This window comes from Pleurodeles waltl, unplaced genomic scaffold, assembly GCF_031143425.1.
Source record: "Pleurodeles waltl isolate 20211129_DDA unplaced genomic scaffold, aPleWal1.hap1.20221129 scaffold_39, whole genome shotgun sequence".
NCBI classification, from domain to species: Eukaryota; Metazoa; Chordata; class Amphibia; order Caudata; family Salamandridae; genus Pleurodeles; species Pleurodeles waltl.
The window spans coordinates 2,772,501-2,794,906 of record NW_027150097.1 but is presented as its reverse complement, the minus strand read 5'-3'; the positions used below and the strand labels follow the sequence as shown (position 1 = coordinate 2,794,906).

At 43.1% G+C, this 22,406-nt stretch overlaps 8 non-coding genes across 8 annotated transcripts; all 8 read right to left on the bottom strand.

Annotated features, from left to right (window-relative positions):
- Positions 1 to 1,127: 1,127 nt before the first annotated feature.
- On the bottom strand, positions 1,128 to 1,200 carry TRNAT-UGU (transfer RNA threonine (anticodon UGU)). The gene has a single exon. It is a non-coding gene; the product is annotated as a tRNA-Thr (tRNA).
- Positions 1,201 to 4,802: 3,602 nt separating this feature from the next.
- Positions 4,803 to 4,875, bottom strand: TRNAT-UGU (transfer RNA threonine (anticodon UGU)). The gene has a single exon. It is a non-coding gene; the product is annotated as a tRNA-Thr (tRNA).
- A 1,763-nt stretch (positions 4,876 to 6,638) lies between these two features.
- On the bottom strand, positions 6,639 to 6,711 carry TRNAT-UGU (transfer RNA threonine (anticodon UGU)). Its single transcript has one exon. It is a non-coding gene; the product is annotated as a tRNA-Thr (tRNA).
- Positions 6,712 to 8,471: 1,760 nt separating this feature from the next.
- Positions 8,472 to 8,544, bottom strand: TRNAI-UAU (transfer RNA isoleucine (anticodon UAU)). Its single transcript has one exon. It is a non-coding gene; the product is annotated as a tRNA-Ile (tRNA).
- Positions 8,545 to 12,146: 3,602 nt separating this feature from the next.
- TRNAT-UGU (transfer RNA threonine (anticodon UGU)) lies at positions 12,147 to 12,219 on the bottom strand. Its single transcript has one exon. It is a non-coding gene; the product is annotated as a tRNA-Thr (tRNA).
- A 1,765-nt stretch (positions 12,220 to 13,984) lies between these two features.
- TRNAT-UGU (transfer RNA threonine (anticodon UGU)) lies at positions 13,985 to 14,057 on the bottom strand. The gene has a single exon. It is a non-coding gene; the product is annotated as a tRNA-Thr (tRNA).
- A 5,430-nt stretch (positions 14,058 to 19,487) lies between these two features.
- On the bottom strand, positions 19,488 to 19,560 carry TRNAT-UGU (transfer RNA threonine (anticodon UGU)). The gene has a single exon. It is a non-coding gene; the product is annotated as a tRNA-Thr (tRNA).
- Positions 19,561 to 21,323: 1,763 nt separating this feature from the next.
- TRNAT-UGU (transfer RNA threonine (anticodon UGU)) lies at positions 21,324 to 21,396 on the bottom strand. Its single transcript has one exon. It is a non-coding gene; the product is annotated as a tRNA-Thr (tRNA).
- Between the last annotated feature and the right edge of the window lie 1,010 nt (positions 21,397 to 22,406).

Genomic DNA, 22,406 nt, shown 5'->3' with positions numbered 1-22,406 from the left:
CTTTCGTTAGTGGAAGGCATGCATACGTCATGCCTTTTCCGGTGGTTAGCCCTCCTTGACGCAGCGACCAAGTACTGAAAACAAAGGAGGCTCGCTGTTTTCCATCTGGTTTGTGGACTACTTTTTCTCATTTTTTTCACAGCACGATCTCGTTTGACAGAAGTCGAGCTCATTGCATGACATCGACCCTGTTACATAATTAATTGAACTTTTGCCGGTTGCATAGATGATTGCACTTTTGCCGATAGGTTTCAATATGAGTGAACTGTAGCAGCACGATCGCGCTCATTATTTACATTTAATGAGTCAAGAAAAGTCTGGTTGGGAGTTTACAACGGCTAATAGCTCTATCTCGGAGAAATGCCAGACCAGTTGTCTTGCAAGTGCTTGTTTACTCTTTGTATCTGTTCTGCAAATTGCAGCACACCACATGCAAAGAGGCAGTAACATGGAGAAATAAAGACATCTGTTCTCCTTACACCAGCCTCGGGGAGGCGCACCATTGTGGCACAAAACCATGACTCTATGTTTTTGTAAACATGGGTTTACATCAAAATCCATGTGTGGATGTACAAGAAAACCATGTTCCACCTGTGGAACACCTACCTGACGCAAAGTAAAGCATGGCAGAGCAAGGTGCTGTGTTCTGGTACTTTTTCTTAACATGTGCATGGCTTTGTAAATACCAAAAAACGAATTGTGTTAATGCTGCATCGAAAAAGTGATGCAACCCAATGAAAAATCTGTTTAAACATGGGCCTAAATGTACACTTAAATTCCGGATCCGAAAAAAAGAACAAGTTAAAATCTCACAGTGAAATCAGGATGATATTAAAAAAATGACATGTGCATTGGAAAGGACGTGGCTGAAGGGGCACCAAAGCCAACGATCAAGTCTAGAATGATATTTTGGGATGTCACACTCTAAACATCCCCCATACTCACACAAGTCAATTGTATGACCCTGTAGGAGTCTTGTGTGTGTCATTCCACTGACACTGTGTGTAATGCCCCCCGTTCTTGCGTGCTTTGCCCTGTGTCGCCTTTGTTTTTCTATCTTGAAAACAATATTTGTAGTGAGGCTCCCCAATGAACTAAAAAGTGTTGTTAAATCCCAAATGTTTGTGAAGCCCCAGTGAGATTTGATCTCACGACCGCTGGTTTACATGACCAGTGCTCTAACCCCTGAGCTATGGAGCCCGGAGCTTGTCAGGATGCCGTGCTGGGGACTATATGAAGAAGCAGAGCATACCTGAGTTACAATGGAATCAGCAGGAGAGAGGATTGTGTGAGTCTGAGAAAGAAAAGGGGCATAGCTTCAAACCTGAATCTGGCATAACTTTCCAAGGCTACTATTGCCAGTGATTGTGTATTTTAAAAAGGTAGTAAATTTGTATCCTTTCAAGGAGTACATCTATGGGTGCAGATTTGCTACTTTTTTGGTAAACTGATCACTAATTGGAATATTTAGAAAGAAGGGACGCAGTGCAGCACAGCGAGCAAAGTTCCTTTGTGCGTCACTCGAAGAGAGCAGAACTGAGACATATCTTCAAAGAAATGGTGCAGTTCTGCTCTTTGTCTATGCAAAGGTGCACTTCGGGCTGCCTTGAGTGCAAGGGTATCTGCCTTATGTTCAGGAGAGCTGATGTGCATAAAGGGATATCTTCCTCCAACTATCATAGGAGATTTTTTAGAGTCAAGCCTGCGCTAGAATGCGCTTGCGCATGCGTATTGCTTGCGAGACGCTGTTGTAGTTAGAAAAGGGCTAGGAGTCCCGTCCATTTCACGTTGGTGTCTTTCAGTGGTTTGTGGGCTTCCCTGTTAAAATCTGCTTGCTTTCGTTAGTGGAAGGCATGCATACGTCATGTCTTTTCCGGTGGTTAGCCCTCCTTGAGCGCAGCGACCAAATACTGAAAACAAAGGAGGCTTGCTGTTTTCCATCTGGTTTGTGGACTACTTTTTCTCTTATTTTTCACAGCACAATCTCGTTTGACAGAAGTCGAACTCATTGCATGACATCAACCCTGTTACATAATTAATTGAACTTTTGCCGATTACATAGATAATTGCACTTTTGCCGATAGGTTTCAATATGAGTGAACTGTAGCAGCACGATCGCGCTCATTATTTCCATTTAATGAGACAAGAAAAGTCTGGTTGGGAGTTTACAACTGCTAATAGCTCTATCTCGGAGAAATGCCAGACATGTTGTATTGCAAGTGCTTGTTTACTTTTTGTATCTGTGCTGCAAATTGTAGCACACCACATGTAAAGAGGCAGTGACATGGAGAAATAAAGACATCTGTTCGCCTTACACCAGCCTCGAGTAGGCGCAACATTGTGGCACAAAACCATGACTATGTTTTTGTAAATATGGGTTTACATCAAAATCCATGTGTGGATGTATGAGAAAAACATGTACCACCCGTGGAACACCTACCTGACGCAAAGTAAAGCATGGCAGAGCAAGGGGCTGTGTGCTGTTACCTTTTCTTAACATGTGCATGGCTTTGTAAATACCAAAAAACGAATTGTGTTAATGCTGCATTGAAAAAGTGATGCAACCCGATGCAAAATCGGTTCAAACATGGGCCTAAATATACACTTACATTCCGGACCCGAAAAAAAGAACAAGTTAAAATCTCACAGTGAAATCAGGATGATATTAAAAAAATGACATGTGCATTGGAAAGGACGTGGCTGAAGGGGCACCAAAGCCAACGACCAAGTCAAGAATGATATTTTGGGATGTCACACTCTAAACATCCCCCATACTCACACAAGTCAATTGTATGACCCTGTAGGAGTCTTGTGTTTGTCATTCCACTGACACTGTGTGTAATGCCGCCCTTTCTTGCGTGCTTTGCCCTGTGTCGCCTTTGTTTTTCTATCTTGAAAAGAATATTTGTAGTGAGGCTCCACAATGAACTAAAAAGTGTTGTTAAATCCAAAATGTTTGTGAGGCACCAGTGAGATTTGAGCTCACGACACTTGGTTTACAAGACCAGTGCTCTAACCCCTGAGCTATGGAGCCAGGTGCTTGACAGGATGCGTGCTGGGGACTATATGAAGGATGAAGGAGCAGAGCATACCTGAGTTACAATGGAATCAGCAGGAGAGAGGATTGTGTGAGTCTGAGAAAGAAAAGGGGCATAGCTTCAAACCTGAATCTTGCATAGCTTTCCAAGGCTACTATTGCCAGTGTTTGTGTATTTTAAAAAGGTAGTCAATTTATATCCTTTCAAGGAGTACATCTATGGGTGCAGATTTGCTACTTTTTTGGTAAACTGATCACTAATTGGAATATTTAGAAAGAAGGGACGCAGTGCAGCACAGCGAGCAAAGTTCCTTTGTGCGTCACTCGAAGAGAGCAGAACTGAGACATATCTTCACAGAAATGGTGCAGTTCTGCTCTTTGTCTATGCAAAGGTGCACTTCGGGCTGCCTTGAGTGCAAGGGTATCTGCCTTATGTTCAGGAGAGCTGATGTGCATAAAGGGATATCTTCCTCCAACTATCCTAGGAGATTTTTTAGAGTCAAGCCTGTGCTAGAATGCGCTTGCGCATGCGTATTGCTTGCGAGACGCTGTAGTAGTTAGAAAAGGGCTAGGAGCCCCGTCCATTTCACGTTGGTGTCTTTCATTGGTTCGTGGGCTTCCCTGTTAAAATCTGCTTGCTTTCGTTAGTGGAAGGCATGCATACGTCATGTCTATTCCGGTGGTTAGCCCTCCTTGAGCGCAGCGACCAAGTACTGAAAACATAGGAGGCTCGCTGTTTTCCATCTGGTTTGTGGACTACTTTTTCTTTTTTTTTCACAGCACGATATCGTTTGACAGATGTCGAGCTCATTGCATGACATCGACCCTGTTACATAATTAATTGAACTTTTGCCGGTTACATAGATAATTGCACTTTTGCCGATAGGTTTCAATATGAGTGAACTGTAGCAGCGCGATTGCGCTCATTATTTACATTTAATGAGTCAAGAAAAGTCTGGTTGGGAGTTTACAACTGCTAATAGCTCTATCTCGGAGAAATGCCAGACCAGTTGTATTGCAAGTGCTTGTTTACTCTTTGTATCTGTTCTGCAAATTGCAGCACACCACATGCAAAGAGGCAGTAACATGGAGAAATGAAGACATCTGTTCTCCTTACACCAGCCTCGGGGAGGCGCACCATTGTGGCACAAAACCATGACTGTATGTTTTTGTAAACATGGGTTTACATCAAAATCTATGTGTGGATGTACAAGAAAACCATGTACCACCTGTGGAACACCTACCTGACGCAAAGTAAAGCATGGCAGAGCAAGGTGCTGTGTTCTGTTACTTTTTCTTAACATGTGCATGGCTTTGTAAATACCAAAAAACGAATTGTGTTAATGCTGCATCGAAAAAGTGATGCAACCCAATGAAAAATCTGTTTAAACATGGGCCTAAATGTACACTTAAATTCCGGACCCGAAAAAAAGAACAAGTTAAAATCTCACAGTGAAATCAGGATGATATTAAAAAAATGACATGTGCATTGGAAAGGACGTGGCTGAAGGGGCACCAAAGCCAACGATAAAGTCTAGAATGATATTTTGGGATGTCACACTCTAAACATCCCCCATACTCACACAAGTCAATTGCATGACCCTGTAGGAGTCTTGTGTGTGTCATTCCACTGACACTGTGTGTAATGCCCCCCGTTCTTGCGTGCTTTGCCCTGTGTCGCCTTTGTTTTTCTATCTTGAAAACGATATTTGTAGTGAGGCTCCCCAATGAACTAACAAGTGTTGTTAAATCCCAAATGTTTGTGAGGCCCCAGTGAGATTTGATCTCACGCCCACTGCTTTACAAAACCAGTGCTCTAACCCCTGAGCTATGGAGCCAGGAGCTTGTCAGGATGCCCTGCTGGGGACTGTTTGAAGGAGCAGAGCATACCTGAGTTACAATGGAATCAGCAGGAGAGAGGATTGTGTGAGTCTGAGAAAGAAAAGGGGCATAGCTTCAAACCTGAATCTGGCATAGCTTTCCAAGGCTACTATTGCCAGTGATTGTGTATTTTAAAAAGGTAGTAAATTTGTATCCTTTCAAGGAGTACATCTATGGGTGCAGATTTGCTACTTTTTTGGTAAACTGATCACTAATTGGAATATTTAGAAAGAAGGGACGCAGTGCAGCACAGCGAGCAAAGTTCCTTTGTGCGTCACTCGAAGAGAGCAGAACTGAGACATATCTTCACAGAAATGGTGCAGTTCTGCTCTTTGTCTATGCAAAGGTGCACTTCGGGCTGCCTTGAGTGCAAGGGTATCTGCCTTATGTTCAGGAGAGCTGATGTGCATAAAGGGATATCTTCCTCCAACTATCCTAGGAGATTTTTTAGAGTCAAGCCTGCGCTAGAATGCGCTTGCGCATGCGTATTGCTTGCGAGACGCTGTTGTAGTTAGAAAAGGGCTAGGAGCCCCGTCCATTTCACGTTGGTGTCTTTCATTGGTTCGTGGGCTTCCCTGTTAAAATCTGCTTGCTTTCGTTAGTGGAAGGCATGCATACGTCATGCCTTTTCCGGTGGTTAGCCCTCCTTGAGCGCAGGGACCAAGTACTGAAAACATAGGAGGCTCGCTGTTTTCCATCTGGTTTGTGGACTACTTTTTCTCTTTTTTTTCACAGCACAATCTCGTTTGACAGAAGTCGAACTCATTGCATGACATCAACCCTGTTACATAATTAATTGAACTTTTGCCGATTACATAGATAATTGCACTTTTGCCGATAGGTTTCAAAATGAGTGAACTGTAGCAGCACGATCGCGCTCATTATTTACATTTAATGAGTCAAGAAAAGTCTGGTTGGGAGTTTACAACTGCTAATAGCTCTATCTCGGAGAAATGCCAGACATGTTGTATTGCAAGTGCTTGTTTACTCTTTGTATCTGTGCTGCAAATTGTAGCACACCACATGCAAAGAGGCAGTGACATGGAGAAATAAAGACATCTGTTCGCCTTACACCAGCCTCGGGTAGGCGCAACATTGTGGCACAAAACCATGACTGTATGTTTTTGTAAATATGGGTTTACATCAAAATCCATGTGTGGATGTATGAGAAAAACATGTACCACCCGTGGAACACCTACCTGACGCAAAGTAAAGCATGGCAGAGCAAGGTGCTGTGTGCTGTTACCTTTTCTTAACATGTGCATGGCTTTGTAAATACCAAAAAACGAATTGTGTTAATGCTGCATTGAAAAAGTGATGCAACCCGATGCAAAATTGGTTTAAACATGGGCCTAAATATACACTTACATTCCGGACCCGAAAAAAAGAACAAGTTAAAATCTCACAGTGAAATCAGGATGATATTAAAAAAATGACATGTGCATTGGAAAGGACGTGGCTGAAGGGGCACCAAAGCCAACGACCAAGTCAAGAATGATATTTTGGGATGTCACACTCTAAACATCCCCCATACTCACACAAGTCAATTGTATGACCCTGTAGGAGTCTTGTGTTTGTCATTCCACTGACACTGTGTGTAATGCCCCCCTTTCTTGCGTGCTTTGCCCTGTGTCGCCTTTGTTTTTCTATCTTGAAAAGAATATTTGTAGTGAGGCTCCCCAATGAACTAAAAAGTGTTGTTAAATCCAAAATGTTTGTGAGGCCCCAGTGAGATTTGAGCTCACGACCCTTGGTTTACAAGACCAGTGCTCTAACCCTTGAGCTATGGAGCCAGGTGCTTGACAAGATGCGTGCTGGGGACTATATGAAGGAGCAGAGCATACCTGAGTTACAATGGAATCAGCAGGAGAGAGGATTGTGTGAGTCTGAGAAAGAAAAGGGGCATAGCTTCAAACCTGAATCTTGCATAGCTTTCCAAGGCTACTATTGCCAGTGTTTGTGTATTTTAAAAAGGTAGTAAATGTGTATCCTTTCAAGGAGTACATCTATGGGTGCAGATTTGCTACTTTTTTGGTAAACTGATCACTAATTGGAATATTTAGAAAGAAGGGACGCAGTGCAGCACAGCGAGCAAAGTTCCTTTGTGCGTCACTCGAAGAGAGCAGAACTGAGACATATCTTCACAGAAATGGTGCAGTTCTGCTCTTTGTCTAAGCAAAGGTGCACTTCGGGCTGCCTTGAGTGCAAGGGTATCTGCCTTATGTTCAGGAGAGCTGATGTGCATAAAGGGATATCTTCCTCCAACTATCCTAGGAGATTTTTTAGAGTCAAGCCTGCGCTAGAATGCGCTTGCGCATGCGTATTGCTTGTGAGACGCTGTAGTAGTTAGAAAAGGGCTAGGAGCCCCGTCCATTTCACGTTGGTGTCTTTCATTGGTTCGTGGGCTTCCCTGTTAAAATCTGCTTGCTTTCGTTAGTGGAAGGCATGCATACGTCATGCCTTTTCCGGTGTTTAGCCCTCCTTGAGCGCAGCGACCAAGTACTGAAAACATAGGAGGCTCGCTGTTTTCCATCTGGTTTTTGGACTACTTTTTCTCTTTTTTTCACAGCACGATCTCGTTTGACAGAAGTCGAGCTCATTGCATGACATCGACCCTGTTACATAATTAATTGAACTTTTGCCGTTACATAGATAATTGCACTTTTGCCGATAGGTTTCAATATGAGTGAACTGTAGCAGCGCGATTGCGCTCATTATTTACATTTAATGAGTCAAGAAAAGTCTGATTGGGAGTTTACAACTGCTAATAGCTCTATCTTGGAGAAATGCCAGACCAGTTGTATTGCAAGTGCTTGTTTACTCTTTGTATCTGTTCTGCAAATTGCAGCACACCACATGCAAAGAGGCAGTAACATGGAGAAATAAAGACATCTGTTCTCCTTACACCAGCCTCGGGGAGGCGCACCATTGTGGCACAAAACCATGACTGTATGTTTTTGTAAACATGGGTTTACATCAAAATCCATGTGTGGATGTACAAGAAAACCATGTACCACCTGTGGAACACCTACCTGACGCAAAGTAAAGCATGGCAGAGCAAGGTGCTGTGTGCTGTTACTTTTTCTTAACATGTGCATGGCTTTGTAAATACCAAAAAACTAATTGTGTTAATGCTGCATCGAAAAAGTGATGCAACCCGATGAAAAATCTGTTTAAACATGGGCCTAAATGTACACTTAAATTCCGGACCCGAAAAAAAGAACAAGTTAAAATCTCACAGTGAAATCAGGATGATATTAAAAAAATGACATGTGCATTGGAAAGGACGTGGCTGAAGGGGCACCAAAGCCAACGACCAAGTCAAGAATGATATTTTGGGATGTCACCCTCTAAACATCCCCCATACTCACACAAGTCAATTGTATGACCCTGTAGGAGTATTGTGTTTGTCATTCCACTGACACTGTGTGTAATGCCCCCCTTTCTTGCGTGCTTTGCCCTGTGTCGCCTTTGTTTTTCTATCTTGAAAAGAATATTTGTAGTGAGGATCCCCAATGAACTAAAAAGTGTTGTTAAATCCAAAATGTTTGTGAGGCCCCAGTGAGATTTGAACTCACGACCCCTGGTTTATAAGACCAGTGCTCTAACCCCTGAGCTATGGAGCCAGGAGCTTGACAGGATGCCGTGCTGGGGACTATATGAAGGAGCAGAGCATACCTGAGTTACAATGGAATCAGCAGGAGAGAGGATTGTGTGAGTCTGAGAAAGAAAAGGGGCATAGCTTCAAACCTGAATCTGGCATAGCTTTCCAAGGCTACTATTGCCAGTGATTGTGTATTTTAAAAAGGTAGTAAATTTGTATCCTTTCAAGGAGTACATCTATGGGTGCAGATTTGCTACTTTTTTGGTAAACTGATCACTAATTGGAATATTTAGAAAGAAGGGACGCAGTGCAGCACAGCGAGCAAAGTTCCTTTGTGCGTCACTCGAAGAGAGCAGAACTGAGACATATCTTCACAGAAATGGTGCAGTTCTGCACTTTGTCTATGCAAAGGTGCACTTCGGGCTGCCTTGAGTGCAAGGGTATCTGCCTTATGTTCAGGAAAGCTGATGTGCATAAAGGGATATCTTCCTCCAACTATCATAGGAGATTTTTTAGAGTCAAGCCTGCGCTAGAATGCGCTTGCGCATGCGTATTGCTTGCGAGACGCTGTTGTAGTTAGAAAAGGGCTAGGAGCCCCGTCCATTTCACGTTGGTGTCTTTCATTGGTTCGTGGGCTTCCCTGTTAAAATCTGCTTGCCTTCGTTAGTGGAAGGCATGCATACGTCATGCCTTTTCCGGTGGTTAGCCCTCCTTGAGCGCAGCGACCAAGTACTGAAAACAAAGGAGGCTCGCTGTTTTCCATCTGGTTTGTGGACTACTTTTTCTCTTTTTTTTCACAGCACAATCTCGTTTGACAGAAGTCGAGCTCATTGCATGACATCAACCCTGTTACATAATTAATTGAACTTTTGCCGATTACATAGATAATTGCACTTTTGCCGATAGGTTTCAATATGAGTGAACTGTAGCAGCACGATCGCGCTCATTATTTACATTTAATGAGTCAAGAAAAGTCTGGTTGGGAGTTTACAACTGCTAATAGCTCTATCTCGGATAAATGCCAGACATGTTGTATTGCAAGTGCTTGTTTACTCTTTGTATCTGTGCTGCAAATTGTAGCACACCACATGCAAAGAGGCAGTGACATGGAGAAATAAAGACATCTGTTCGCCTTACACCAGCCTCGGGTAGGCGCAACATTGTGGCACAAAACCATGACTGTATGATTTTGTAAATATGGGTTTACATCAAAATCCATGTGTGGATGTATGAGAAAAACATGTACCACCCGTGGAACACCTACCTGACGCAAAGTACAGCATGGCAGAGCAAGGTGCTGTGTGCTGTTACCTTTTCTTAACATGTGCATGGCTTTGTAAATACCAAAAAACGAATTGTGTTAATGCTGCATTGAAAAAGTGATGCAACCCGATGCAAAATCTGTTTAAACATGGGCCTAAGTATACACTTACATTCCGGACCCGAAAAAAAGAACAAGTTAAAATCTCACAGTGAAATCAGGATGATATTAAAAAAATTACATGTGCATTGGAAAGGACGTGGCTGAAGGGGCACGAAAGCCAACGACCAAGTCAAGTCAAGAATGATATTTTGGCATGTCACACTCTAAACATCCCCCATACTCACACAAGTCAATTGTATGACCCTGTAGGAGTCTTGTGTTTGTCATTCCACTGACACTGTGTGTAATGCCCCCTTTCTTGCGTGCTTTGCCCTGTGTCGCCTTTGTTTTTCTATCTTGAAAAGAATATTTGTAGTGAGGCTCCCCAATGAACTAAAAAGTGCTGTTAAATCCAAAATGTTTGTGAGGCCCCAGTAAGATTTGAACTCACAACCCCTGGTTTATAAGACCAGTGCTCTAACCCCTGAGATATGGAGCAAGGAGCTTGTCAGGATGCCCTGCTGGGGACTATATGAAGGAGCAGAGCATACCTGAGTTACAATGGAATCAGCAGGAGAGAGGATTGTGTGAGTCTGAGAAAGAAAAGGGGCATAGCTTCAAACCTGAATCTGCCATAGCTTTCCAAGGCTACTATTGACAGTTTTTGTGTATTTTAAAAAGGTAGTAAATTTGTTTCCTTTCAAGGAGTACATCTATGGGTGCAGATTTGCTACTTTTTTGGTAAACTGATCACTAATTGGAATATTTAGAATGAAGGGACGCAGTGCAGCACAGCGAGCAAAGTTCCTTTGTGCGTCACTCGAAGAGAGCAGAACTGAGACATATCTTCACAGAAATGGTGCAGTTCTGCTCTTTGTCTATGCAAATGTGCACTTCGGGCTGCCTTGAGTGGAAGGGTATCTGCCTTATGTTCAGGAGAGCTGATGTGCATAAAGGGATATCTTCCTCCAACTATCCTAGGAGATTTTTTAGAGTCAAGCCTGCGCTAGAATGCGCTTGCGCATGCGTATTGCTTGTGAGACGCTGTAGTAGTTAGAAAAGGGCTAGGAGCCCCGTCCATTTCACGTTGGTGTCTTTCATTGGTTCGTGGGCTTCCCTGTTAAAATCTGCTTGCTTTCGTTAGTGGAAGGCATGCATACGTCATGCCTTTTCCGGTGGTTAGCCCTCCTTGAGCGCAGCGACCAAGTACTGAAAACATAGGAGGCTCGCTGTTTTCCATCTGGTTGGTGGACTACTTGTTCTCTTTTTTTCACAGCACGATCTCGTTTGACAGAAGTCGAGCTCATTGCATGACATCGACCCTGTTACATAATTGATTGAACTTTTGCTGGTTACATAGATAATTGCACTTTTGCCGATAGGTTTCAATATGAGTGAACTGTAGCTGCGCGATTGCGCTCATTATTTCCATTTAATGAGTCAAGAAAAGTCTGGTTGGGAGTTTACAACTGCTAATAGCTCTATCTCGGAGAAATGCCAGACCAGTTGTATTGCAAGTGCTTGTTTACTCTTTGTATCTGTTCTGCAAATTGCAGCACACCACATGCAAAGAGGCAGTAACATGGAGAAATAAAGACATCTGTTCTCCTTAAACCAGCCTCGGGGAGGCGCACCATTGTGGCACAAAACCATGACTGTATGTTTTTGTAAACATGGGTTTACATCAAAATCCATGTGTGGATGTACAAGAAAACCATGTACCACCTGTGGAACACCTACCTGACGCAAAGTAAAGCATGGCAGAGCAAGGTGCTGTGTGCTGTTACTTTTTCTTAACATGTGCATGGCTTTGTAAATACCAAAAAACGAATTGTGTTAATGCTGCATCGAAAAAGTGATGCAACCCAATGAAAAATCTGTTTAAACATGGGCCTAAATGTACACTTAAATTCCGGACCCGAAAAAAAGAACAAGTTAAAATCTCACAGTGAAATCAGGATGATATTAAAAAAATGACATGTGCATTGGAAAGGACGTGGCTGAAGGGGCACCAAAGCCAACGATCAAGTCTAGAATGATATTTTGGGATGTCACACTCTAAACATCCCCCATACTCACACAAGTCAGTTGTATGACCCTGTAGGAGTCTTGTGTTTGTCATTCCACTGACACTGTGTGTAATGTCCCCCGTTCTTGCGTGCTTTGCCCTGTGTCGCCTTTGTTTTTCTATCTTGAAAAGAATATTTGTAGTGAGGCTCCCCAATGAACTAAAAAGTGTTGTTAAATCCCAAATGTTTGTGAGGCCCCAGTGAGATTTGAACTCACGACCCCTGGTTTACAAGACCAGTGCTCTAACCCCTGAGCTATGGAGCCAGGAGCTTGTCAGGATGCCGTGCTGGGGACTATATGAAGGAGCAGAGCATACCTGAGTTACAATGGAATCAGCAGGAGAGAGGATTGTGTGAGTCTGAGAAAGAAAAGGGGCATAGCTTCAAACCTGAATCCGGCATAGCTTTCCAAGGCTACTATTGACAGTGATTGTGTATTTTAAAAAGGTAGTAAATTTGTATCCTTTCAAGGAGTACATCTATGGGTGCAGATTTGCTACTTTTTTGGTAAACTGATCACTAATTGGAATATTTAGAAAGAAGGGACGCAGTGCAGCACAGCGAGCAAAGTTCCTTTGTGCGTCACTCGAAGGAGAGCAGAACTGAGACATATCTTCACAGAAATGGTGCAGTTCTGCTCTTTGTCTATGCAAAGGTGCACTTCGGGCTGCCTTGAGTGCAAGGGTATCTGCCTTATGTTCAGGAGAGCTGATGTGCATAAAGGGATATCTTCCTCCAACTATCATAGGAGATTTTTTTAGAGTCAAGCCTGCGATAGAATGCGCTTGCGCATGCGTATTGCTTGCGAGACACTGTTGTACTTAGAAAAGGGCTAGGAGCCCCGTCCATTTCACGTTGGTGTCTTTCATTGGTTCGTGGGCTTCCCTGTTAAAATCTGCTTGCTTTCGTTAGTGGAAGGCATGCATACGTCATGCCTTTTCCGGTGGTTAGCCCGCCTTGAGCGCAGCAACCAAGTACTGAAAACAAAGGAGGCTCGCTGTTTTCCATCTGGTTTGTGGACTACTTTTTCTCTTTTTTTTCACAGCACAATCTCGTTTGACAGAAGTCGAGCTCATTGCATGACATCAACCCTTTTACATAATTAATTGAACTTTTGCCGATTACATAGATAATTGCACTTTTGCCGATAGGTTTCAATATGAGTGAACTGTAGCAGCACGATCGCGCTCATTATTTACATTTAATGAGTCAAGAAAAGTCTGGTTGGGAGTTTACAACTGCTAATAGCTCTATCTCGGAGAAATGCCAGACATGTTGTATTGCAAGTGCTTGTTTACTCTTTGTATCTGTGCTGCAAATTGTAGCACACCACATGCAAAGAGGCAGTGACATGGAGAAATAAAGACATCTGTTGGCCTTACACCAGCCTCGGGTAGGCGCAACATTGTGGCACAAAACCATGACTGTATGTTTTTGTAAATATGGGTTTACATCAAAATCCATGTGTGGATGTATGAGAAAAACATGTACCACCCGTGGAACACCTACCTGACGCAAAGTAAAGCATGGCAGAGCAAGGTGCTGTGTGCTGTTACCTTTTCTTAACATGTGCATGGCTTTGTAAATACCAAAAAACGAATTGTGTTAATGCTGCATTGAAAAAGTGATGCAACCCGATGCAAAATCGGTTTAAACATGGGCCTAAATATACACTTACATTCCGGACCCGAAAAAAAGAACAAGTTAAAATCTCACAGTGAAATCAGGATGATATTAAAAAAATGACATGTGCATTGGAAAAGACGTGGCTGAAGGGGCACCAAAGCCAACGACCAAGTCAAGAATGATATTTTGGGATGTCACACTCTAAACATCCCCCATACTCACACAAGTCAATTGCATGACCCTGTAGGAGTCTTGTGTTTGTCATTCCACTGACACTGTGTGTAATGCCTCCCTTTCTTGCGTGCTTTGCCCTGTGTCGCCTTTGTTTTTCTATCTTGAAAAGAATATTTGTAGTGAGGCTCCCCAATGAACTAAAAAGTGTTGTTAAATCCAAAATGTTTGTGAGGCCCCAGTGAGATTTGAACTCACGACCTCTGGTTTACAAGACCAGTGCTCTAACCCCTGAGCTATGGAGCCAGGAGCTTGTCGGGATGCCGTGCTGGGGACTATATGAAGGAGCAGAGCATACCTGAGTTACAATGGAATCAGCAGGAGAGAGGATTGTGTGAGTCTGAGAAAGAAAAGGGGCATAGCTTCAAACCTGAATCTGGCATAGCTTTCCAAGGCTACTATTGCCAGTGATTGTGTATTTTAAAAAGGTAGTAAATTTGTATCCTTTCAAGGAGTACATCTATGGGTGCAGATTTGCTACTTTTTCGGTAAGCTGATCACTAATTGGAATATTTAGAAAGAAGGGACGCAGTGCAGCACAGCCAGCAAAGTTCCTTTGTGCGTCACTCGAAGAGAGCAGAACTGAGACATATCTTCACAGAAATGGTGCAGTTCTGCTCTTTGTCTATGCAAAGGTGCACTTTGGGCTGCCTTGAGTGCAAGGGTATCTGCCTTATGTTCAGGAGAGCTGATGTGCATAAAGGGATATCTTCCTCCAACTATCATAGGAGATTTTTTAGAGTCAAGCCTGCGCTAGAATGCGCTTGCGCATGCGTATTGCTTGCGAGACGCTGTTGTACTTAGAAAAGGGCTAGGAGCCCCGTCCATTTCACGTTGGTGTCTTTCATTGGTTCGTGGGCTTCCCTGTTAAAATCTGCTTGCTTTCGTTAGTGGAAGGCATGCATACGTCATGCCTTTTCCGGTGGTTAGCCCTCCTTGACGCAGCGACCAAGTACTGAAAACAAAGGAGGCTCGCTGTTTTCCATCTGGTTTGTGGACTACTTTTTCTCTTTTTTTTCACAGCACGATCTCGTTTGACAGAAGTCGAGCTCATTGCATGACATCGACCCTGTTACATAATTAATTGAACTTTTGCCGGTTGCATAGATAATTGCACTTTTGCCGATAGGTTTCAATATGAGTGAACTGTAGCAGCACGATCGTGCTCATTATTTACATTTAATGAGTCAAGAAAAGTCTGGTTGGGAGTTTACAACGGCTAATAGCTCTATCTCGGAGAAATGCCAGACCAGTTGTCTTGCAAGTGCTTGTTTACTCTTTGTATCTGTTCTGCAAATTGCAGCACACCACATGCAAAGAGGCAGTAACATGGAGAAATAAAGACATCTGTTCTCCTTACACCAGCCTCGGGGAGGCGCACCATTGTGGCACAAAACCATGACTCTATGTTTTTGTAAACATGGGTTTACATCAAAATCCATGTGTGGATGTACAAGAAAACCATGTTCCACCTGTGGAACACCTACCTGACGCAAAGTAAAGCATGGCAGAGCAAGGTGCTGTGTTCTGGTACTTTTTCTTAACATGTGCATGGCTTTGTAAATACCAAAAAACGAATTGTGTTAATGCTGCATCGAAAAAGTGATGCAACCCAATGAAAAATCTGTTTAAACATGGGCCTAAATGTACACTTAAATTCCGGATCCGAAAAAAAGAACAAGTTAAAATCTCACAGTGAAATCAGGATGATATTAAAAAAATGACATGTGCATTGGAAAGGACGTGGCTGAAGGGGCACCAAAGCCAACGATCAAGTCTAGAATGATATTTTGGGATGTCACACTCTAAACATCCCCCATACTCACACAAGTCAATTGTATGACCCTGTAGGAGTCTTGTGTGTGTCATTCCACTGACACTGTGTGTAATGCCCCCCGTTCTTGCGTGCTTTGCCCTGTGTCGCCTTTGTTTTTCTATCTTGAAAACAATATTTGTAGTGAGGCTCCCCAATGAACTAAAAAGTGTTGTTAAATCCCAAATGTTTGTGAAGCCCCAGTGAGATTTGATCTCACGACCGCTGGTTTACATGACCAGTGGTCTAACCCCTGAGCTATGGAGCCCGGAGCTTGTCAGGATGCCGTGCTGGGGACTATATGAAGAAGCAGAGCATACCTGAGTTACAATGGAATCAGCAGGAGAGAGGATTGTGTGAGTCTGAGAAAGAAAAGGGGCATAGCTTCAAACCTGAATCTGGCATAACTTTCCAAGGCTACTATTGCCAGTGATTGTGTATTTTAAAAAGGTAGTAAATTTGTATCCTTTCAAGGAGTACATCTATGGGTGCAGATTTGCTACTTTTTTGGTAAACTGATCACTAATTGGAATATTTAGAAAGAAGGGACGCAGTGCAGCACAGCGAGCAAAGTTCCTTTGTGCGTCACTCGAAGAGAGCAGAACTGAGACATATCTTCAAAGAAATGGTGCAGTTCTGCTCTTTGTCTATGCAAAGGTGCACTTCGGGCTGCCTTGAGTGCAAGGGTATCTGCCTTATGTTCAGGAGAGCTGATGTGCATAAAGGGATATCTTCCTCCAACTATCATAGGAGATTTTTTAGAGTCAAGCCTGCGCTAGAATGCGCTTGCGCATGCGTATTGCTTGCGAGACGCTGTTGTAGTTAGAAAAGGGCTAGGAGTCCCGTCCATTTCACGTTGGTGTCTTTCAGTGGTTTGTGGGCTTCCCTGTTAAAATCTGCTTGCTTTCGTTAGTGGAAGGCATGCATACGTCATGTCTTTTCCGGTGGTTAGCCCTCCTTGAGCGCAGCGACCAAATACTGAAAACAAAGGAGGCTTGCTGTTTTCCATCTGGTTTGTGGACTACTTTTTCTCTTATTTTTCACAGCACAATCTCGTTTGACAGAAGTCGAACTCATTGCATGACATCAACCCTGTTACATAATTAATTGAACTTTTGCCGATTACATAGATAATTGCACTTTTGCCGATAGGTTTCAATATGAGTGAACTGTAGCAGCACGATCGCGCTCATTATTTCCATTTAATGAGACAAGAAAAGTCTGGTTGGGAGTTTACAACTGCTAATAGCTCTATCTCGGAGAAATGCCAGACATGTTGTATTGCAAGTGCTTGTTTACTTTTTGTATCTGTGCTGCAAATTGTAGCACACCACATGTAAAGAGGCAGTGACATGGAGAAATAAAGACATCTGTTCGCCTTACACCAGCCTCGAGTAGGCGCAACATTGTGGCACAAAACCATGACTATGTTTTTGTAAATATGGGTTTACATCAAAATCCATGTGTGGATGTATGAGAAAAACATGTACCACCCGTGGAACACCTACCTGACGCAAAGTAAAGCATGGCAGAGCAAGGGGCTGTGTGCTGTTACCTTTTCTTAACATGTGCATGGCTTTGTAAATACCAAAAAACGAATTGTGTTAATGCTGCATTGAAAAAGTGATGCAACCCGATGCAAAATCGGTTCAAACATGGGCCTAAATATACACTTACATTCCGGACCCGAAAAAAAGAACAAGTTAAAATCTCACAGTGAAATCAGGATGATATTAAAAAAATGACATGTGTATTGGAAAAGACGTGGCTGAATGGGCACCAAAGCCAACGACCAAGTCAAGAATGATATTTTGGGATGTCACACTCTAAACATCCCCCATACTCACACAAGTCAATTGTATGACCCTGTAGGAGTCTTGTGTTTGTCATTCCACTGACACTGTGTGTAATGCCGCCCTTTCTTGCGTGCTTTGCCCTGTGTCGCCTTTGTTTTTCTATCTTGAAAAGAATATTTGTAGTGAGGCTCCCCAATGAACTAAAAAGTGTTGTTAAATCCAAAATGTTTGTGAGGCACCAGTGAGATTTGAGCTCACGACACTTGGTTTACAAGACCAGTGCTCTAACCCCTGAGCTATGGAGCCAGGTGCTTGACAGGATGCGTGCTGGGGACTATATGAAGGAGCAGAGCATACCTGAGTTACAATGGAATCAGCAGGAGAGAGGATTGTGTGAGTCTGAGAAAGAAAAGGGGCATAGCTTCAAACCTGAATCTTGCATAGCTTTCCAAGGCTACTATTGCCAGTGTTTGTGTATTTTAAAAAGGTAGTCAATTTGTTTCCTTTCAAGGAGTACATCTATGGGTGCAGATTTGCTACTTTTTTGGTAAAGTGATCACTAATTGGAATATTTAGAAAGAAGGGACGCAGTGCAGCACAGCGAGCAAAGTTCCTTTGTGCGTCACTCGAAGAGAGCAGAACTGAGACATATCTTCACAGAAATGGTGCAGTTCTGCTCTTTGTCTATGCAAAGGTGCACTTCGGGCTGCCTTGAGTGCAAGGGTATCTGCCTTATGTTCAGGAGAGCTGATGTGCATAAAGGGATATCTTCCTCCAACTATCCTAGGAGATTTTTTAGAGTCAAGCCTGTGCTAGAATGCGCTTGCGCATGCGTATTGCTTGCGAGACGCTGTAGTAGTTAGAAAAGGGCTAGGAGCCCCGTCCATTTCACGTTGGTGTCTTTCATTGGTTCGTGGGCTTCCCTGTTAAAATCTGCTTGCTTTCGTTAGTGGAAGGCATGCATACGTCATGTCTATTCCGGTGGTTAGCCCTCCTTGAGCGCAGCGACCAAGTACTGAAAACATAGGAGGCTCGCTGTTTTCCATCTTGTTTGTGGACTACTTTTTCTCTTTTTTTCACAGCACGATCTCGTTTGACAGAAGTCGAGCTCATTGCATGACATCGACCCTGTTACATAATTAATTGAACTTTTGCCGGTTACATAGATAATTGCACTTTTGCCGATAGGTTTCAATATGAGTGAACTGTAGCAGCGCGATTGCGCTCATTATTTCCATTTAATGAGTCAAGAAAAGTCTGGTTGGGAGTTTACAACTGCTAATAGCTCTATCTCGGAGAAATGCCAGACCAGTTGTATTGCAAGTGCTTGTTTACTCTTTGTATCTGTTCTGCAAATTGCAGCACACCACATGCAAAGAGGCAGTAACATGGAGAAATGAAGACATCTGTTCTCCTTACACCAGCCTCGGGGAGGCGCACCATTGTGGCACAAAACCATGACTGTATGTTTTTGTAAACATGGGTTTACATCAAAATCTATGTGTGGATGTACAAGAAAACCATGTACCACCTGTGGAACACCTACCTGACGCAAAGTAAAGCATGGCAGAGCAAGGTGCTGTGTTCTGTTACTTTTTCTTAACATGTGCATGGCTTTGTAAATACCAAAAAACGAATTGTGTTAATGCTGCATCGAAAAAGTGATGCAACCCAATGAAAAATCTGTTTAAACATGGGCCTAAATGTACACTTAAATTCCGGACCCGAAAAAAAGAACAAGTTAAAATCTCACAGTGAAATCAGGATGATATTAAAAAAATGACATGTGCATTGGAAAGGACGTGGCTGAAGGGGCACCAAAGCCAACGATAAAGTCTAGAATGATATTTTGGGATGTCACACTCTAAACATCCCCCATACTCACACAAGTCAATTGCATGACCCTGTAGGAGTCTTGTGTGTGTCATTCCACTGACACTGTGTGTAATGCCCCCCGTTCTTGCGTGCTTTGCCCTGTGTCGCCTTTGTTTTTCTATCTTGAAAACAATATTTGTAGTGAGGCTCCCCAATGAACTAACAAGTGTTGTTAAATCCCAAATGTTTGTGAGGCCCCAGTGAGATTTGATCTCACGCCCACTGCTTTACAAAACCAGTGCTCTAACCCCTGAGCTATGGAGCCAGGAGCTTGTCAGGATGCCCTGCTGGGGACTGTTTGAAGGAGCAGAGCATACCTGAGTTACAATGGAATCAGCAGGAGAGAGGATTGTGTGAGTCTGAGAAAGAAAAGGGGCATAGCTTCAAACCTGAATCTGGCATAGCTTTCCAAGGCTACTATTGCCAGTGATTGTGTATTTTAAAAAGGTAGTAAATTTGTATCCTTTCAAGGAGTACATCTATGGGTGCAGATTTGCTACTTTTTTGGTAAACTGATCACTAATTGGAATATTTAGAAAGAAGGGACGCAGTGCAGCACAGCGAGCAAAGTTCCTTTGTGCGTCACTCGAAGAGAGCAGAACTGAGACATATCTTCACAGAAATGGTGCAGTTCTGCTCTTTGTCTATGCAAAGGTGCACTTCGGGCTGCCTTGAGTGCAAGGGTATCTGCCTTATGTTCAGGAGAGCTGATGTGCATAAAGGGATATCTTCCTCCAACTATCCTAGGAGATTTTTTAGAGTCAAGCCTGCGCTAGAATGCGCTTGCGCATGCGTATTGCTTGCGAGACGCTGTTGTAGTTAGAAAAGGGCTAGGAGCCCCGTCCATTTCACGTTGGTGTCTTTCATTGGTTCGTGGGCTTCCCTGTTAAAATCTGCTTGCTTTCGTTAGTGGAAGGCATGCATACGTCATGCCTTTTCCGGTGGTTAGCCCTCCTTGAGCGCAGGGACCAAGTACTGAAAACATAGGAGGCTCGCTGTTTTCCATCTGGTTTGTGGACTACTTTTTCTCTTTTTTTTCACAGCACAATCTCGTTTGACAGAAGTCGAACTCATTGCATGACATCAACCCTGTTACATAATTAATTGAACTTTTGCCGATTACATAGATAATTGCACTTTTGCCGATAGGTTTCAAAATGAGTGAACTGTAGCAGCACGATCGCGCTCATTATTTACATTTAATGAGTCAAGAAAAGTCTGGTTGGGAGTTTACAACTGCTAATAGCTCTATCTCGGAGAAATGCCAGACATGTTGTATTGCAAGTGCTTGTTTACTCTTTGTATCTGTGCTGCAAATTGTAGCACACCACATGCAAAGAGGCAGTGACATGGAGAAATAAAGACATCTGTTCGCCTTACACCAGCCTCGGGTAGGCGCAACATTGTGGCACAAAACCATGACTGTATGTTTTTGTAAATATGGGTTTACATCAAAATCCATGTGTGGATGTATGAGAAAAACATGTACCACCCGTGGAACACCTACCTGACGCAAAGTAAAGCATGGCAGAGCAAGGTGCTGTGTGCTGTTACCTTTTCTTAACATGTGCATGGCTTTGTAAATACCAAAAAACGAATTGTGTTAATGCTGCATTGAAAAAGTGATGCAACCCGAGGCAAAATTGGTTTAAACATGGGCCTAAATATACACTTACATTCCGGACCCGAAAAAAAGAACAAGTTAAAATCTCACAGTGAAATCAGGATGATATTAAAAAAATGACATGTGCATTGGAAAGGACGTGGCTGAAGGGGCACCAAAGCCAACGACCAAGTCAAGAATGATATTTTGGGATGTCACACTCTAAACATCCCCCATACTCACACAAGTCAATTGTATGACCCTGTAGGAGTCTTGTGTTTGTCATTCCACTGACACTGTGTGTAATGCCCCCCTTTCTTGCGTGCTTTGCCCTGTGTCGCCTTTGTTTTTCTATCTTGAAAATAATATTTGTAGTGAGGCTCCCCAATGAACTAAAAAGTGTTGTTAAATCCAAAATGTTTGTGAGGCCCCAGTGAGATTTGAGCTCACGACCCTTGGTTTACAAGACCAGTGCTCTAACCCCTGAGCTATGGAGCCAGGTGCTTGACAAGATGCGTGCTGGGGACTATATGAAGGAGCAGAGCATACCTGAGTTACAATGGAATCAGCAGGAGAGAGGATTGTGTGAGTCTGAGAAAGAAAAGGGGCATAGCTTCAAACCTGAATCTTGCATAGCTTTCCAAGGCTACTATTGCCAGTGTTTGTGTATTTTAAAAAGGTAGTAAATGTGTATCCTTTCAAGGAGTACATCTATGGGTGCAGATTTGCTACTTTTTTGGTAAACTGATCACTAATTGGAATATTTAGAAAGAAGGGACGCAGTGCAGCACAGCGAGCAAAGTTCCTTTGTGCGTCACTCGAAGAGAGCAGAACTGAGACATATCTTCACAGAAATGGTGCAGTTCTGCTCTTTGTCTAAGCAAAGGTGCACTACGGGCTGCCTTGAGTGCAAGGGTATCTGCCTTATGTTCAGGAGAGCTGATGTGCATAAAGGGATATCTTCCTCCAACTATCCTAGGAGATTTTTTAGAGTCAAGTCTGCGCTAGAATGCGCTTGCGCATGCGTATTGCTTGCGAGACGCTGTAGTAGTTAGAAAAGGGCTAGGAGCCCCGTCCATTTCACGTTGGTGTCTTTCATTGGTTCGTGGGCTTCCCTGTTAAAATCTGCTTGCTTTCGTTAGTGGAAGGCATGCATACGTCATGCCTTTTCCGGTGTTTAGCCCTCCTTGAGCGCAGCGACCAAGTACTGAAAACATAGGAGGCTCGCTGTTTTCCATCTGGTTTTTGGACTACTTTTTCTCTTTTTTTCACAGCACGATCTCGTTTGACAGAAGTCGAGCTCATTGCATGACATCGACCCTGTTACATAATTAATTGAACTTTTGCCGTTACATAGATAATTGCACTTTTGCCGATAGGTTTCAATATGAGTGAACTGTAGCAGCGCGATTGCGCTCATTATTTACATTTAATGAGTCAAGAAAAGTCTGATTGGGAGTTTACAACTGCTAATAGCTCTATCTTGGAGAAATGCCAGACCAGTTGTA